Source organism: Coffea arabica, chromosome 9c (assembly GCF_036785885.1).
Source record: "Coffea arabica cultivar ET-39 chromosome 9c, Coffea Arabica ET-39 HiFi, whole genome shotgun sequence".
Taxonomy (NCBI): Eukaryota; Viridiplantae; Streptophyta; class Magnoliopsida; order Gentianales; family Rubiaceae; genus Coffea; species Coffea arabica.
Window position 1 is genome coordinate 36,071,422 of NC_092326.1, and position 17,379 is coordinate 36,088,800.

General features: G+C 34.7%; 1 long non-coding RNA gene, 1 other non-coding gene and 1 pseudogene across 2 annotated transcripts; 2 read left to right on the forward strand and 1 right to left on the reverse strand.

The window, feature by feature from the left end:
• The first annotated feature begins 5,804 nt into the window (after positions 1-5,804).
• The window catches only part of LOC113708185 (MADS-box protein SOC1-like), a 30,538-nt pseudogene continuing 18,963 nt past the window's right edge, over positions 5,805-17,379 (forward strand).
• LOC113707865 (uncharacterized) lies at positions 12,206-13,821 on the reverse strand. Its single transcript, XR_003452356.2, has 2 exons — positions 13,358-13,821; positions 12,206-12,787 (listed from the first exon to the last, which is right to left on the reverse strand). It is a non-coding gene; the product is annotated as an uncharacterized lncRNA (long non-coding RNA).
• Positions 16,138-16,244, forward strand: LOC113709168 (small nucleolar RNA R71). Its single transcript, XR_003452590.1, has one exon. It is a non-coding gene; the product is annotated as a small nucleolar RNA R71 (small nucleolar RNA).

A 17,379-nucleotide genomic window follows, 5' to 3' on the forward strand; every position in this document is an offset into this window, starting at 1 on the left:
TGTTATGTGATGAACAGAATCCTCTTGAGACCTATTTTGAAGAAAACTTCTTATGAACTGATTTTTGATAAGAAACCTACGGTTGGTTACTTCAAAGCATTTGGTTGTAAATGTTTTATTTTGAATCTAAAGGAACATTTTGGTAAGTTTGACAAAAAATCTGATGAAGGAATATTTTTGGGGTATTGTGAGAATAAAAGAGGATATAGAGTTTTTAATAGAAGAACACTTGTGATTGAAGAAGCTATACATATAACATTTGATGAAGCCAATGATGATAATTCCAAAAGTTTGTGTGAGGATGATGATGTAGGTGTTCGAGAAGGAATGGAAAAACTATCAATTGGAAATGAAGGAAGTTCTAAACCAGCAGCAACTGAAATGGAAAATGAAGTTCATAATGATCAAGAAATGGAAGATGAAGACAAAAATGATGATCCACTCAAAGATCTTCCCAAGGCTTGGAAATTCAACCAAAATCATCCAAAAGAGCTTATAATTGGTGATCTATCCGAGAAGGTAAACACTCGTTCCTCATCTAGAAAATTGATTGACAATTTTGCTTTAGTTTCTCTTTATGAACCCAAAAATGTCAATGATGCTTTAAAGGATGAAAACTGGATTTTGGCAATGCAAGAGGAACTTAATCAATTTGAGAGAAATGAAGTTTGGACACTTGTTGATAGACCTCAAAATCAACCTATCATTGGCACAAAGTGGATTTTTAGAAATAAATTGGATGATAAAGGTGTTGTAGTAAGAAATAAAGCCAGATTAGTTGCTAAAGGATATGGACAAGAAGAAGGCATTGATTTTGATGAAACATTTGCTCCCGTAGCAAGATTAGAATCTATTAGAATGCTTCTTGCTTTTGCTTGCTTCAAATGGATGTTAAAAGTGCCTTTTTAAATGGTTTTATTGATCAAGAAGTGTATGTGGATCAACCCCCCGATTTTGAAAATACAAAATTTCCAAGTCATGTGTTTAAACTTTCTAAAGCTTTATATGGTTTAAAGCAGGCTCCAAGAGCTTGGTATGAAAGATTAAGTGGGTTCTTGATTGAAAAAGGTTTCAAAAGAGGTATTGTGGACACCACACTGTTTACTAAGCATGTGTTGAATGACCTTCTTATTGTGCAAATATATGTTGATGATATTATTTTTGGTGCTACTAATGAGTATCTATGTAAGGAGTTTTCCACCACTATGCAAAGTGAATTTGAAATGAGTATGATGGGAGAATTAAATTTCTTCCTTGGACTTCAAATACATCAAGCTCTTGAGGGAATTTTTATAAATCAAGCAAAATATACCAAGGAATTGCTGAAAAGGTTTGGCATGGAGGACTCAAAACAAGTTGGAACTCCAATGTGCACTTCTACAAAGCTTGACAAAGATGAAGAAGGTAATCATGTGGATGAAAAGCATTATAGAGGTATGATCGGAAGCCTACTTTATTTAACCGCAAGTAGACCTGATATTATGTTTGCTGTTTGCTTGTGTGCTAGATTTCAATCTTGTCCAAAAGAATCACATTTGAATGCTGTAAAAAGAATTTTTAGGTATTTGAAAGGTACATTAGACTATGGTCTTTGGTATGCTAGATCTAATGAGTTTGCTCTATATGGTTATTCGGATGCTGATTTTGGAGGTTATCATGTGGATAGAAAGAGTACGAGTGGAACTTGTCATTTTCTTGGAAATTGTTTAGTCTCTTGGTTTAGTAAGAAACAATGTGCAATCTCTTTGTCTACCACCGAGGCGGAATATATTGCCGCTAGTGCATGTTGTGCTCAACTTCTATGGATGAAGCACACTTTGAATGATTTTGGATTGTTGTATGACTGCATGCCTGTATTCTGTGATAATACTAGTGCTATCAATTTGACCAAAAATCCTATTCATCATTCTAGGACAAAGCACATAGATATAAAGCATCACTTTATTCGTGATCTTGTTCAAAAAGGTGAAATATGTGTAAATTATGTTTGTTCTAAAGATCAATTTGCTGATATTTTTACGAAAGCTTTGCCATTAGAACAGTTCATTCATCTAAGATCAAAATTAGGAATAATCGAAAAATTCCAAGATAACTTGCTAGCTCTCGGCCCAAGGTCGGACGCTGTGCTGTCGGACGACAAAAAACTCATCGGACGTCCGAACCTCAACATGGCTATCATCGGACGATTGGTTCGGACGATGATTCGATCGTCGGACGTCCGACAGCCCCAACGGCTAGTTGACTCTTCAGCTGCCTTCTATCCGTTGGAAGCATTGATGAATCCCATTTCTGGTTCCCTTTAAAATTAAACTGGTCTGAACGAAGTAGGAACTTTTGCACACTTTGTTTACAAGTTCTCAAGAGATATTTTAGCTAGAAAATAGTCTCCAAAGCAGATTTGTATTAAAGTGGTGTGAATTTCTGTTGAGCATTTCTTTTGTGGTTGAAAGGATTTTTAGTGTAGCTTTGTTGAGGGTTTTCTGAGTGATTGTAAAATTTCCTAGCTTGACTAAGTGAGGCTTAGGGCGAGGAGGAAGTGCTCCCTCCATTGTACATCTAGTTGATCTTCTTTCATCAAAGAGATGTTGCTCTTCCTAGTGTTTGGTCTTCAAGTTTGAGGATAGCTTGGTAGACACCTGGTTTGATTCCCTATTTTACTTTTCTGTTTAATAAAATTCTCATTGCTTTTCTATACTTATTTTTCTGATCAATATTGCTCCTGTCTTCTAATCTACTTGGTTAATCATTACTAGAAAAGAAGGTAAATTTTTTATTAAAGAAAAAGTGCATAAATTTGGTTAGGATTTTAATCAACCCAATTCACCCCCCCTCTTGGTTGTCTTTGGGACTTACATCTTGTTTTTTTAATTTTCTTTTCTGCCTAATTTTTGTAAAATGAATTGGAAAAAGATGATTTTGTTAAGAAAATGAACAAAATAAACTAAAGTAAGATTTACAACAAAAACAACTAAATAGTAATAAAAATGAAGAAAATAAAGTAAAATAAAATGGTAAAATTTTTTTTCTTTGTAAAATTTTGGTGTCTACAATTGTGAAATACCTCTAAAGTTGTACGAGTAATTAAGTCATTTCTCCATGATTGATGTAGCAATTAGACACCAGTGACCTTATAAGGGGTTTCTGATATTCTAGAAACCTCAGGAGATGATAGTAAGACTGTCAGAAACCCCAAGGGAGGTTTTTGAAATTATCCCACTGATTATTCATGTTGATGAGCAGATAATTACCAGATTAAGGTCTACAAGTTGAATTTTGTCCAATTCAATCTAGCATGAAAGACTATTTATTACACACTTTTAAATAGTGTAAATATCTTTAGTAGGTTGGCCTTGTTTTCCTCTTGTTTTAATAATAGTATAGTGGAAATGTCTAGACTCTAAAACTTTTATGTAATATCTCTTAGAGGGCTACACTATTGTGCTTCTAGTTCTAATAATTCCGCAAGAAATTTTAACACGTTTTAAAGGGATTAGTGGCCTCTCTAGTTGATTCTGTTCATTACAGTCTAATTATTGTAATCCTTACAACTTTCAGCTTAAACTCATATAACTTTGACGTAATGGTGAATTAATTGTACGAGTTAATAATATTCATATTCCTATCAAAATTGTACCATTCTACATCAAATTTTGTGTTATTTACATAATTGAATAAAAATTCAACTAGAGAGACCCTTGATTTGTTTTAAAGAGCAGCGCATCCTCTGTTACACATCCGAGTGTTACACTCTACAAGTTGGTATAATTCTTGCAATATTTAATTTATATTTTTAATAAGTTGGTGTACAATAATATTTAGTGTTCAAGTCGTACTAGGTATTAATTTACACCAATCCAATGAAAAAAATACACCAAATATTCTAAGATTTATGGTTAACATGCAAATATGTAATAAAGGATCCCAAGTCAGTTAAAGCTGGCTATTGCCGCAAGTTTGGCACTTTTTTGTCGCTTAACTGTACTTATTACCTAATCCTGGTGCTCAATGAAGAGAAAGACCCAATAATCTATTATTTTTAGTCAAGTAATTATTATGCTAACAAAGGAAGAAGAATAATCAGTAATGCAATTGTGAACAAAGCATTAACAACTTCAGACTCGGAGAAAGGAATTTAATAAAGTAAGAGGGCCAAATGCCTTGAGATGATGCTAAAAAATTACTGTCGATCCACGAATGCACAGCTTGAAAACTCGCGTTCACTTTGGTAAGTAAAATAACAAACTTGTCTTGTGTAAGTTGGCGATTAAGAGGGATTTATTCTCTTTGATCAGTACGTTGGGATTCAAATTTCATACCCTACAATTAAAAAAGTTCAAAAAGTGTGCTAGAGTATTCTTTTAATTTAGATGGGTTTGGGTGAACAAAAATACCTGCTAATGTGAAAATTCATGAGATCGATCTGATCCACTCCAAAAAATAGGGTATTTGATTCACATTATTTGAGTGAATCAAAAAAGAATCGGGTACCTGTTTATATGTGAGACAGGTTAGGATCAGAGAATTAAAAACTCCTGGGTACCAGACTAATTCCGCATATATATACATGTATATACATACATATATATATAATTTTTATATACATATACAAAGTATTATTTTTAGACTTAAGTAAGTGATTATATTAGCAAATTACACCCCAAATATAAGCTCCTATAATTTGTTTACAAGATTTATTTATAGAGGTCATGCTCTTAATTTTAAAAAAAAGGTTGAATTGATTTAGAATATTTATAAAAAGGGCAATGCTTGTAACAATTTTTATTAGTTTTGGATTCTTTTTTTACTTTTTCTTGTATTCTCTTGCAAGTTTGTTTTTGGCATGAGATTTTTTTGGATAAAATCTATATTGAATATTACATAAATATGTAAGATATAATAATAAATTGCGTAAATTTTTTATATACTAGCAGATCTAGATGCATACTACATATACAAAATTTGATATTTAAATTCAAATTCAGATGATGTAGTATTCATCCAACTTTATCAGTTTATACACTGATAGTATAAGAAAGATTAATTAATAAATTAGTATACATTATCTTTTTAAAAAATTAAATGATGAGAGGCGCGAGACAACTTACTGTTAATCCGACTCTTTTCTAATGGATACTCGATCATTAGATATCCGTTGATATGCTGAACGAGTAAGGATTATAAAATAATTGACTTGCAAGATGTGGGTCGAGTCGTCCCCAATCTTTCCTCTAATTCCTTAAACAACCCAATTAGTTTTTCCTCTCTTATAAAATAGAATAATATAGATGTCGTCGATTAAAAAGATAAAAAATTGATATGTAATGGTCTCCTGGGCATCTTTAACTAAAAATATTATGCCTCCCATAAGTTTCCACTTGCCCTTGAACAAATGTCATACCCCGCTGTTTCTATTTTGGGAGTGTCTCAAGGGATGCGGTTGTGGGACCTTGCTGGTCCTTCCTTAATCATTTATGTAAAGACATTGAGGAAAATTTCTCTGTACATTTGCCTGAAAAATCTCTCTTTAGGGTTTCTACAAGTGTTTTACCTACCCAATATTTTCCAGCTTTTCTCATCTACCATCTTGCAGATCTGAGACTTCCCAGAAAAGGTTTAGTCTGGTTTTCCATTTATACGGAGTCAATCAATTCCATTTCCTCCTGGTTCTTTCTGTTCTTGGAAATTTTTTTTCTTGATTAAAAATTTTCTTTTGGCACTTTGACACTTTATGGAATCATTGACTTCTTTTCAGGGCTGTCGGTGGATTTAATTTTGCACCTCGTTTGTTAACTAAAATTGTAAGAATGGTGACAGGGAAACCTCAGATCAAGAGGATAGAAAATGCAACAAGTAGACAAGTGACATTCTCAAAAAGGAGAAGGGGACTTCTCAACAAGGCCTTTGAGCTATCAGTTCTTTCTGATGCAGAAGATTACTGATCATTTTCTCCCCCAAAGGGAAGCTTTATGAATTCTCGAGTTCCAGGTACATTAGCCACCAACATTTGCACATGATCAGCTCATCATCTCATTCTCTCTCTCTTTTTGTTATTAATTTTTCTCCCTTTCATCAAAATGGTATCATCTTCATCAAATTTTATGTTCACTTTTACAGCAGATTGGCCATTAAACATTCCAAGTATGTTCTCAAGCTTTTATCAGAGTTAAGGGATCAGGGTTCCCTTATCTTGTTAAGTTTTTGTTAAGTTTGACTGAAGGTATTTTTCCCTCCTAGCATCTCTACTTTGATCCTTTAATGGGATATACCTATTATTTGGTCCGGAGGCGGAAATACAAGATCCTTAGAAGCACGCAAAAATTAGATAGCCAAGATCCACACAATGTGAGGAGGTACGGGAGAAACCAACGTCATCAATAGTTGTAATTCGACAGCATTTTTTTTTCTTGCATGATATGTATGTCAAGTTGTCAGCTTAAAGAAAATAAAAATCAGTAGCATGAGATATTTTCCAAGAGCAAAAATTATGAGACACGGCATTTCATCCAAACAAGCAATAGCTTTTCGTAGTAGTTCTTGGAGTGCATTATGTAAATGGACAATAAGGGTTGTACTGTTACACTAATTTTCTATCTGGAATACAAGGGGAAATGGTACCATGTCTATAATGAAGCCAGTAAGAAGGTGGTGTGCTTTTGCACTTGTTCTTTGAAAATGCCCAACCACTGCAGTCTAAAAGTTAGCTTTATCTCCTTTCTTCAAGTTAATTCAGAGTTTGCCTTCTAATGTTTATAATCAAGTACAAACACATAATTTGCCTATAAATGCTGGAATGTTAATCAGTGTACGGTAAAGAAGAATTTTTTAATTTGTGCTACACACCAAAGAAGATTATTAATATGAGACCAAAAGTTATATATGACGGCAAGGGATTTATGACCAGAGACCAAGTTATACATGTTGGTTAGCAGGACTCTAGTGAATATAGCCAACCGCGGTGATGTATTATTAAACCCTGAAATATTAACACTAATTTGTTAATGTGCCCAAACTGATCAATAAAAAATATTTAATTTAGGTATTGAATTTTAGAAGAATTTTTTTTCACTAATTTGCAGAAGGTCCATATGTACTTGGTTATTGATAACAACTACTAATAAAATAACACGTTATAATCCATATATTTAATTGCCACTACAACTAAAACAATTGTTTTAAGGGGTTATAAACTGCTAATAGGTAAGAAAACGTCTTGTAATTTGATGAGTTTATTAGACATTAGTGAATTCCTTTTATTTGTGCCCCTTTGAGAAATTTTGCTGGCTCCGCCTCTGTAATATAGCCTACATGTCTTTGCTTTATTGGTTTCAAATACATATTGGCCTTAGTGAAGAAATCTACTACCAAATGTCAACCTAAGGACTGAGATAATGAACTGATTAGCCATACTAGTGAGAAATTTGCATTTGAGGGGGCCGAGCAGAAGTAAGTTTCTGGAGAAAATATCATAGATCTCTCAGAAACGGTTATGGGTTTTCTGTAACACCTAAAAGTGCAACACCTTGCTACACATTCTAGTACGGTGACATGTAGTTTTCTTTAATTATGAAATACAATATATGTTTAACTCCCGTCACTAGAAAACCCTAGCTCTATTCTTCTAGGGAAGTTTCTTCTCCCTCTTCCCCCACCAAATATCCAAATCCAACCTTATATCATTTCACATATGAATACTTCAAAAGAAAGGGGAAAGCAACCTAATTTGTTCTTATTTTTTGCTGATATCGATTGTTGCTTGGGTTTTTTTACCAGTTGTTTCTTGTGTAAGGAAGAGTTAAAACTTAGAAAAAAAAATGCAGTTTTAGTCTTGAATGTTTACCCTCTATGCGGTTTTAGTTCTTAATGTTTTGACAAAAGCAAATCTGATGTTCAATGTTTAGCACATGTGCATTTTTAGTCCTTAACATTTTGGTAAGAGCAAATATGATCTTTAATATATCCAATTAAATCAGATTCAGGGCATTTGAAGAATTTTTTCTAATTACTGATAGAATTTAGGCACGTTTAGTCATGTGCCTATTGAAAAAATCAAATTTCAAAATAAAGAAACAATGTAGTAGTTAGCTTTAAACAACTACAACCACTAGGGTTGGCTAGTGGTCAGGGAAGGATTGTTATAGTATTCCCTGCTGTCAAGTTATTCTATGTTTGATAGTTAGGGGGTGGGAAGGAGTGAGGAGAGGTGGGAGGGGTTAAAAAAAAAATTTAATAACAAGAACTAGTAATTCACTTGCTAATTAATTCACTAGTAAAAAGAAGAAAAATTCATATTAATTTCGCTTTGTACTCCTAAATTTGTATCACTTTCTTATTTTACACCCTAAATTTCAATTTTGAATACTTTGTGCCGTAAACTCTTGATTTGCAACTAAATTCTCAAGTTGGTCCCATTTAAATTCAATCAATGATAATTTTGGCAAAATTTACTATTTATAAAACCCAAACAAACCAATTACAATGTGCTGAAAGTGATTAAAAGGTGCCATAGTATTGTGACAAAAATAAATCAATATATTGCCTTTAATTTTTATCATATTTTTCTCACTAAATTTGCTAACCATATAAGTGATTGAAGCCATATAAATCAATGGCAATATACTGAAAGTGGTTAAAAAAAGCTAAGAGACAACAATGAATACAGACGATGCACTCTAATTAATTTCACCATCTTTTATCTCATTAATTTCGTGAATGTAATTATTGATTAGATTTAAATAAGATAAATTTGAGAGTTTAGGATACAAAGTATCCAAAATTAAAGTTTAGAATGCAAAGTGAGAAAGTGATGCAAGTTTAGGGGTATAAAGAGGAGTTAGTCCAAAAAACTAAATATAAAAAACCAAAACTAGTCAGAACATTTAGTTCAATGTGATCTAGAACTTATTTTCAATCTCTTAGCCCTGTTGTCCCAAGGAAAAACTCGAAATATTTAATTTTTTGGGACAAATTAACAATTTTCTTTATTTTTTTATTTCTTGGTTAATTAGTTATTAATATACCTCACTGGTGTTGTTCTTAGTTTAATGCAATAAACATGTTGCTGTACATGAGTGATTATATCAATATTTGAAAAAATCTATCAATTGTTCTAAATTCATTTCAAATTAGTACTGTTGGGAACAAGGTATGTTTTTGATGAAGCTTTAAAGACTAAAATTGCAACAGGTACCAAACATTGGGGATAAATTGTGCAAGTGCTAAATATTGAGGACCAAAAAAGAAACTTAATTAGAAGTCTTTTATACTTTTAAGATGAGAAATATCACTACAATAGGCTATGTAACACATGTGTTACACTTTGAGGTGGGTCTTCTAATTAGAATGTATAATATAAGTGTTACACTTTTGGGTACAACAAAAGACCCTTTGCCGTCCTGAGACTAATTAAGATGAGAAAAGTAAAATCAAGTCTATAGATCCATCAAAGAAGGATACAATATCAAAAGTCAGGACGAGAAACATTATTTTAAAATTAGTGTGATTTTTAACCAAATTTGCTCCCGCTATTATTATCATATATCCTGTTACTACTAGTTGTCCAGTTAAAGAACAACAGCAACTAGAAAAGAATTTGCTTACACGGTTAAGAACATGTTAGTTTGTAGCTTTACCGTTCAAATAATAGTGTTAAACAGAATTTGCATGTTCAAATCCGCTGTTCTGATGGTGAAGGACCCCCTCAATTTAAACTAGATGAAAGACTATATTTGATTCACCTCCCCAACTTAGTTGAGTTTAGCATCAAAGCTACTCAGCTTTAGTTCTCTGTTTTCTTAAAAAAAAAAATGTGAGATTCAAACAAAATAGCATCCAATGAAGTAAAATATATATAATTATTTTGTTCACAAAATTTGAGCACATATTTATTTTTTGCCATGCAATTTCATTTAATGAATTTTTTATTCTTAATAATAAAGTAAGAAGGATCGATTAATGTCTTTACTACATTTTGTTTTTGACAGGTTGTTGAAACATGTGCAATAATAAAATTAAACCTAATTGCCAAATAAAGTAACCAAAACCCGATTCCAAGTACTGGAGCAGGGACTCTAGGTGTACAATGGGTTGCTTGATTCACTCTGTTTCCGAAGAGTTTGATTGATCCAATATACCTGAATGGGATGGCTTTTCGCAAAAAATTATTAATTTGTAAACATGACGAATAGGATCGTATCCTCAGGGACTGGGGACATTTGTATCTTTCGAAATTCAAAGTAACATGGGGGGTGTTTTTGTATATACGATAACAATCAAAGAAATTCAAATAAAAATAAATAGCTAACTAGAAATTGAATGACAATTCGCTGAAATTGGATTAATAATAATTAAAGGTCTAGCTAAGAAATAACTTCAACAATGGTTCACCTAATTGATCATCGATGCATAGGCAATTCCAATTATTTACTGATAAATAGGTTATAACTGTCAAACAAGCGATGACAGTCAACTCCTCCTTACTGTGTCGGGGATTAGGGTACGCCCGTTAATCACTACTCTAATTGAGAAATAATCTTAGGTACGCCCGTAAGATTTAATTCCTCAATTGCCTTACTTATTAGAGGAGTTGTATTCTAACAAAATAACGCACTACCAGGGTTATTTCAGATTAGCCGCGTATCCCCCTGATACAAAGTTAATCATGTCAGTTGTCACTAATTCAAGGCAATTAAATAATTACGGATTTAATGCCCTAATTGACAATAGATTATCGAGTTAACTAATTATTCGGATCCAAGACAATCAATTAATTAAATAATCATAAATACTATAATCAAGGGATATGTAAATACCAATAAATAAAAGAAAAAGATAAAATTAAATCGATCTCACAATTTTTAGGTGAACCAAAGCCTCCGTTGTTCCTTGAAGAGTAAGGAAATTAGTTCATATTTGATGCGAAAAACCCACGCAAAAGTGTAGAGAAAGCTGCAGCCATTATCCTTGATCGAGGGAGTTCGCTTCGTTCGAACAAAAGGAAGAATAGCCAGTTTTCCGAGAATGACTAATTGACTAATTGAATAATACTTGTCTTGACATACGGAGAAGGAAAAGCTACTTGAGCCCACAAGGAAAAGTCAAAAAAAGCTAAGCTAAAAAGTCATCCGCCATTGTTTCCTCTATTTCCTATCTAATGCTACTGTCTAAGTCTATTTTTCTTCCTTGCGGTGACTCCCAAGGGAAAGGAACACACCTCGTCCTCAGTTCTGCCGTTGCCAAAAGAAAGGGCAAAAATTTTTTCCTTTTCCAAAATTGCCCCTTGGACTCCTTTTATGTCAAATTGGCACTTGTTATCATATTTTCATTCTACTCCCTAAAATAAATGCAAAATATTAAAAGTGAGTAGAATCTAACAATTAATCCACATCGGGTCAGGTAATAGGAAAAATTAATAATAAAATAAATGATAAAATTGCATCCTATTAATTCCCCCCACACCTAAACCATGCTTGTTCTCAAGCATAAGAACAGCAAACAAACACCAATATTTGACAATGGCTATTGCTCTATCTACTATATTGCCAAGATACCAAGAAAAACATAGACCAAGTATCAGTGATCAAAATCCAAGAAACATCACTCCGGTTAGCTTCTAAACCACAAATTCCTTCAATTCTAGGTTAACTAATCTAAGAAAAAGGAATAGCGCACAGCATTTATCATCAAATGGTCCAACCATTAACCAAAATCGCAACATTAAATCCATAATTTGACGAGCTGACTTATATCACACACTAACACAACTTTCACTTTTTTTTCACATTTTCTTTTTTTTCTTCAATAGCACAAAAGATTTAGTTTCTAGCCATTGGAGTCTTTTGACGCGAACTCCAACATTTGCCAGATGAAGGAGCCTGGTTACTCAGTTCATATCACTATACGACTACGTACTCATAGAAATTACTACTTTTTGACGCGAGAATCGACACTTTTGGTGAAAATCCCTGGTTATTCAGTAGTAACAACTAGCGGAGTACAGTCATCTCTTATGTACAACCAGATAACACAATAACTCAAAATATCACAAAGAAAATAGTAGCAGCTAGCCTCATTTTTCAAACATGGAGAACTAAAGTTAATAACTGGACCAATTCACATGAAAATGCCAACAATCATTCTCAATGCCTAAAAAAGTTAACCAAAAATTAGAAGAGCCCAACAATCATCGATATTCACCAAAGAGATGTCCTTCGATTCAACCACAATAGTTAGATACACTTTTATTATTAAAACTTGGCAATAGCAGAATTAGAGTCAATAATCCAACATCAAACCTTGGTATTCACATTAGAGCTGATCACTAAAAGAAAGAAAATAAACGAAAGATAGACAAATAACAAACTAAAAATAAAGAAAAAACATTTAAAAACTAAAAACTTGAAATACTAGCATCACAGCTGTCCAATCCCCTCCACACCTAAATCCGACATTATCCCCAATGGAGAGTAGAAAGCAAGTAAAGTGAAGAGGACAACGAAACTTCCCTGTCAAATGGCTAAGGGATAGGAGGGAACGGTGGAGTGAAACCGATGTGATAGAAGTACGCGGCCAAGTTCTGAAACATCTCAACTCAATTCAACCAGCAAATGCAAAACTCTGTCCACCCAAATCTCAACAAAGTCTCCAATTGGACAGTGAATATCTCAACTCAAAATCGGCAATTCCAGCAATAGTAGTTGAGGAATTTAGTAATAGCAACGCAATCACAAGCTCTTGGCAGTCAATCAGATCTCTAACCAAATAGAGGTAACAAATACTCGCACTAGTACCACTGGTGCAAATCGCAGTCCAAAATTAAAGAAATTGCTATAGCAGAGCAAAGCAGTAGTAAAGCAATAGCCCCAAGTGTGTATTCACCCACCAACAAAGAAAAATACCCAAAGTAAAATACCAACAAGATATGTATTCAACCACCAAGTGGGAACCCCGGCCACTGAAGTTAACAATCAACCAAAGAATGACTTCGAGCAGCTTGACAGCCACGTGCACAAATCAAACGATTGAAATCACAGACAATGGTCCCCAAATTAGCAATATGAACCAATCGCCAGAATGTCCCCAACACTTAAAACGAAATTCTACCAACCTCAATAGGTAAATCAAGCGGCACAATCTCCCAATTCAATAGGCAATGTTAGAATTAATTGTACCCAAAAATCTCAGAAGAGATCCCACGCAAATGACCCCCAACAAAGCAGATAAAATCCCTCACATTGAACAGGCAAATCACAGCTTACTAGTAATCCCAAATCAATAGCCAAGTGTAAAATTCTAGCAAGTTATTTCCCAAACCCAAATAGTAGCAATTAATACCAAAATGTGAGGATTGATGCTCAAATACCTCCACCGGTGTTCGAATGGAGAACTGACGGGTGGCGTGGCTGCCGGTGGTCACGTTACTGCGGTGGCTGTCGACAAGCGGAGAAGAGAGAGCTGCAGCTGTGGCGGTTGGCGGTTGGCACGCGAGGGAGATAGAAAGAGTCGCGAGGTGCGAGCAGCAACGGCAGTCAGCTGCAAGGAGAGAGGAAAAAGAAGGCGGCGTCGGCTTGGACTCGTTGCAGTGGCTGTGTGAGTCGTGCGGCAAGGGAGTGGCGCGATCAGTAGGCAGCCGTGGACTGGTAGCAAAGGTCGTACGAGGATGGAGAAGAGGGAGACCGTGGGTGGCGCGCGGTGGCGTTGGTATAAAAGGAGGAGGCGACGGCGTGAAGTTTTGTAGGTTTTGGCCAGGAGAAGAGAAACAGGGAAGAAGGAAGAAAGAAACAGAAAGAAAGAAAGAAAGAAAAAAAAAAGAAAAGAGAAAAATAAAAATAAAATAGTTTTTGTTCTTTTTTTGTTTTTCAGTTTGTTTTTCATTTTTAGATTTTTTTTCTTTTTTTTTTAAATCCTAATTTTGGAAATCAAAAATTATAGCTAAACGGAAGGACTTTTTTTTTTTGAATTTTTATTATTTATATTTTTTTGAATATTATTATTATTACAAAACTTATTTTCAAAATTCAAAATTAGAGACTAACAGGAAATCGAAAATTGTTCTCGAGTTTTGAATATTTGCCTTTCTCGCGAACGTGACGTGGGCACGTTAAGAGGGCAAGAACCCTTTTGACCATGAGCTCTCCATACGACTTGATGGGGGCGCGTCAAGTCAGAGAGACACTTACAAATCATCAAAAATGAAAATTGAAGTCAGAAATCAGTCAAACTCAAGGAAAATATATTTAAACTATCGAACAAAACTGAACAAACAACTAAAAGAAATTGGATTGCCTCCTAATGAGCGCCTTTCTTTAATGTCTTTGGCTAGACTTTAAACACCACTCTTCAATTTGGATGTAATTCAATTTTTCTTGTAATCGGTGGCCCTCCTCCGGGATCTAAATAGCCATTGAGTGCAGCATTTTTTCTTAATTTTCTATTTCTTTTCACCTTATAAATTGCTTTCATTCCCTGATACTTGTTTGCAGTAACTTTGAATTTATCTCTACAAGCAAATTTAGAAAATTTTTGCACAAAGGGATTAATAGCATGAATAGCAAACACAGAGTGAGAGTTAACAGGATGTTCCATTGTATCAAAAATATTAAAATTGACTATTTCTCCATCAAATTCTATAGACAAGGTACCCTTATTAATATCAATTTTTGTTTGTGCTGTGCTCAAAAAGGTCTAACTAGTAGCAAAGGTGAGGGGTCAGGGGAATAATCATCATTCATGTCAAATACATAAAAGTCAGTTGAAAATACCAAATTATTAATTTTGATCAACACATCCTCAACCAACCCATTAGGGTATGCATTGGTTTGGTCAACTAACTGAATTATTATCCCAGTTTCTTTTAATGGACTTAAGTTCAGAGAAGTATAGATAGATTTAGGCATTACATTAATTGATGCCCCTAAGTCTAACATGGCCTTCCTAATTAAAGTGTTGCCTATCATATAGGGAATAATGAACATATCTGGATCCCCACATTTCGGTGGAAGTTTCCTTTGTAGAACCGCTGACACATTTTCCCCTACGATGACCCTTTTATCTCCCTTCAGCCTTCTTCGGTTAACGCACAAATCTCTCAAAAGTTTTGCATATTTTGGCACTTGTTTGATTGCATTTAGCAGAGCGATATTGATCTCTACCTTGTGAAACACCTCCAAGATCTTTTTTTTCTTGTCTTGCTTCTTCAGTTTCTTCAACCTGTTAGGAAATGGAGGGAGATTAATTTTAACGCCTATGATCGGGTCAAAGAGTACCATTGAATTTTTGGTGCTTGTGTTCTCTGTCTCAAACTCTTTCTCAATCTTCTCTTCGTCCTTATCCTTTGGAGTCACGAGTTCGGGCCTCTGAATTTCCTTCCTACTCCTTAAGGTCATTGCACTTACATTCTTCAGGTTCAATTCAGGTTGAGACGATAATTTTTCATAAACTTGAGATTCTAGGCGGTTGATTGCCACTGCCATCTGACTCATCTGACTTTGTATTTCTTATATCTAGCCCAATTGATTCCTCATACTTTGTAGATAAGAATCCGTCTTTTGTTGATTAACAATTAATTGCTTCATCATCTTTTCCATAGACGGACTTGAGTTTGAAGGAGGTGGTGGTAGGTGAGGTTGGTAGTGTTGTTGGTACCCTTGCTACCTATTTGGTGCAAAATTCGACTGCCCATTTCCTCTATAACTGAAGTTAGGATGATCTTTCCAACCTGGATTGTACGTATTCGAATATGGGTCGTATGGCTGTCTTGGCGTGGACACGTGACTAGTCATGTTCACTTGTTCCACACTTTCCTCTTGAATCAGTGGGCATATCTCCGTAAAATGACGCATATCAGTGCAAATCCCACACATCTTGGCTTGTGATCCATTTTCCACAGCCAATTGCCTCACGAAAGATGTCAATTCAGTCAACTGCTGCTGGATAGAGGATGTCTCTACCTCGTTCACTTTGCGTATTGGGACATTCTCTCTCATACCAAACTGTTACGAATTCTCAACCATTCCCTCAATCAGTTCCCACGCTGCTCGAGGAGTCTTGTTCACCAGTGTCCCTCCACTCGCAGTATCGATTATACTCCTGTCTCTGAAGAGTAGCCCATCGTAAAAATATTATATGAACAATTGCTCAATTATTTGGTGCTGAGGGCATTTGATGCACAACTTCTTGAATCGCTCCCAGTAATCATAGAGCGACTCCCCTGAATGCTGTTTGATACCACAGATCTCCTTTTTTAGACTTGCAACTCAAGACGCAGGAAAGTACTTGTTTAAGAACTTTTTCTTCAGCTGGTCCCACGTGATGATACTATCTGGTGATAGGTAGTATAGCCAGTCTTTAGCAGAGTCTTTCAAGGAGAAGGGAAATGTCCTCATTTTTATCTGTTCCTCTGTAATCCCCGTGGGCTTCATGCTATTGTACACGACATCAAACTCCTGCAAGTGCTTGTAAGGCTCTTCACATGGTAAACCATATAAAGATGACAAGAGATGAATTAGATCAGATTTTAACTTGAATGGAGTGTTATCATCTAAAATTGGGAAAGTAATGCACAAAGATTACTTATTTAAATCATGAGCAGCCAACTCCCTTAATGTTCGTGTATTAGCCATAATGATTTCTTCTCGATCCGAATCACTGGAAATATCACCAAACAGACTTGTTGCTTCGACTTCCGGATCAAGTCTATGGGATGCAGCACTAGATTGCTTCTCTCTGAACTGTCTGGTCTCTTTTCGTGTTCTCCGTGCAGTCTTCTCTATCTCAGGGTCAAAAATCAATTCACCTGTACGAGAAGACCGAGGTATACACTAGAAAAATACTAGAAAATTAGAGTAAAAATGAACTTAAAAAGAAACAAATAATAACGCCGGTCCCCGGCAATGGCGCCAAAAATTGACATGTTGTTGAAACCTGTGCAATAATAAAATTAAACCTAATTGCCAAATAAAGTAACCAAAACTCGATTCCAAGTACTGGAGTAGGGACTCTAGGTGTGCAATGGGTTACCTGATTCACCCTGTTTCCGAAGAGTTTGCTTGATCCAATATACCTGAATGGAATGACTTTTCGCAAATAATTATTAATTTGGAAACAGGGCAAGTAGAGTCGTATTCTCAGGGATTTGGGATATTTGTCTCTTTCGAAATTCAAAGTAACACGAGGGGTATTTTTGTGTATACGATGACAATCAAAGAAATTTAAATAAAAATAAATAGCTAACTAGAAATTGAATGACAATTCGCTGAAATTGGATTAGTAATAATTAAAGGTCTAGTCAAGAAATAACTTCAACAATGGTTCACCTAATTGATCATCGATGCAAAGGCAATTCCAATTATTTACTGATAAATAGGTTATAATTATCAAACAAAT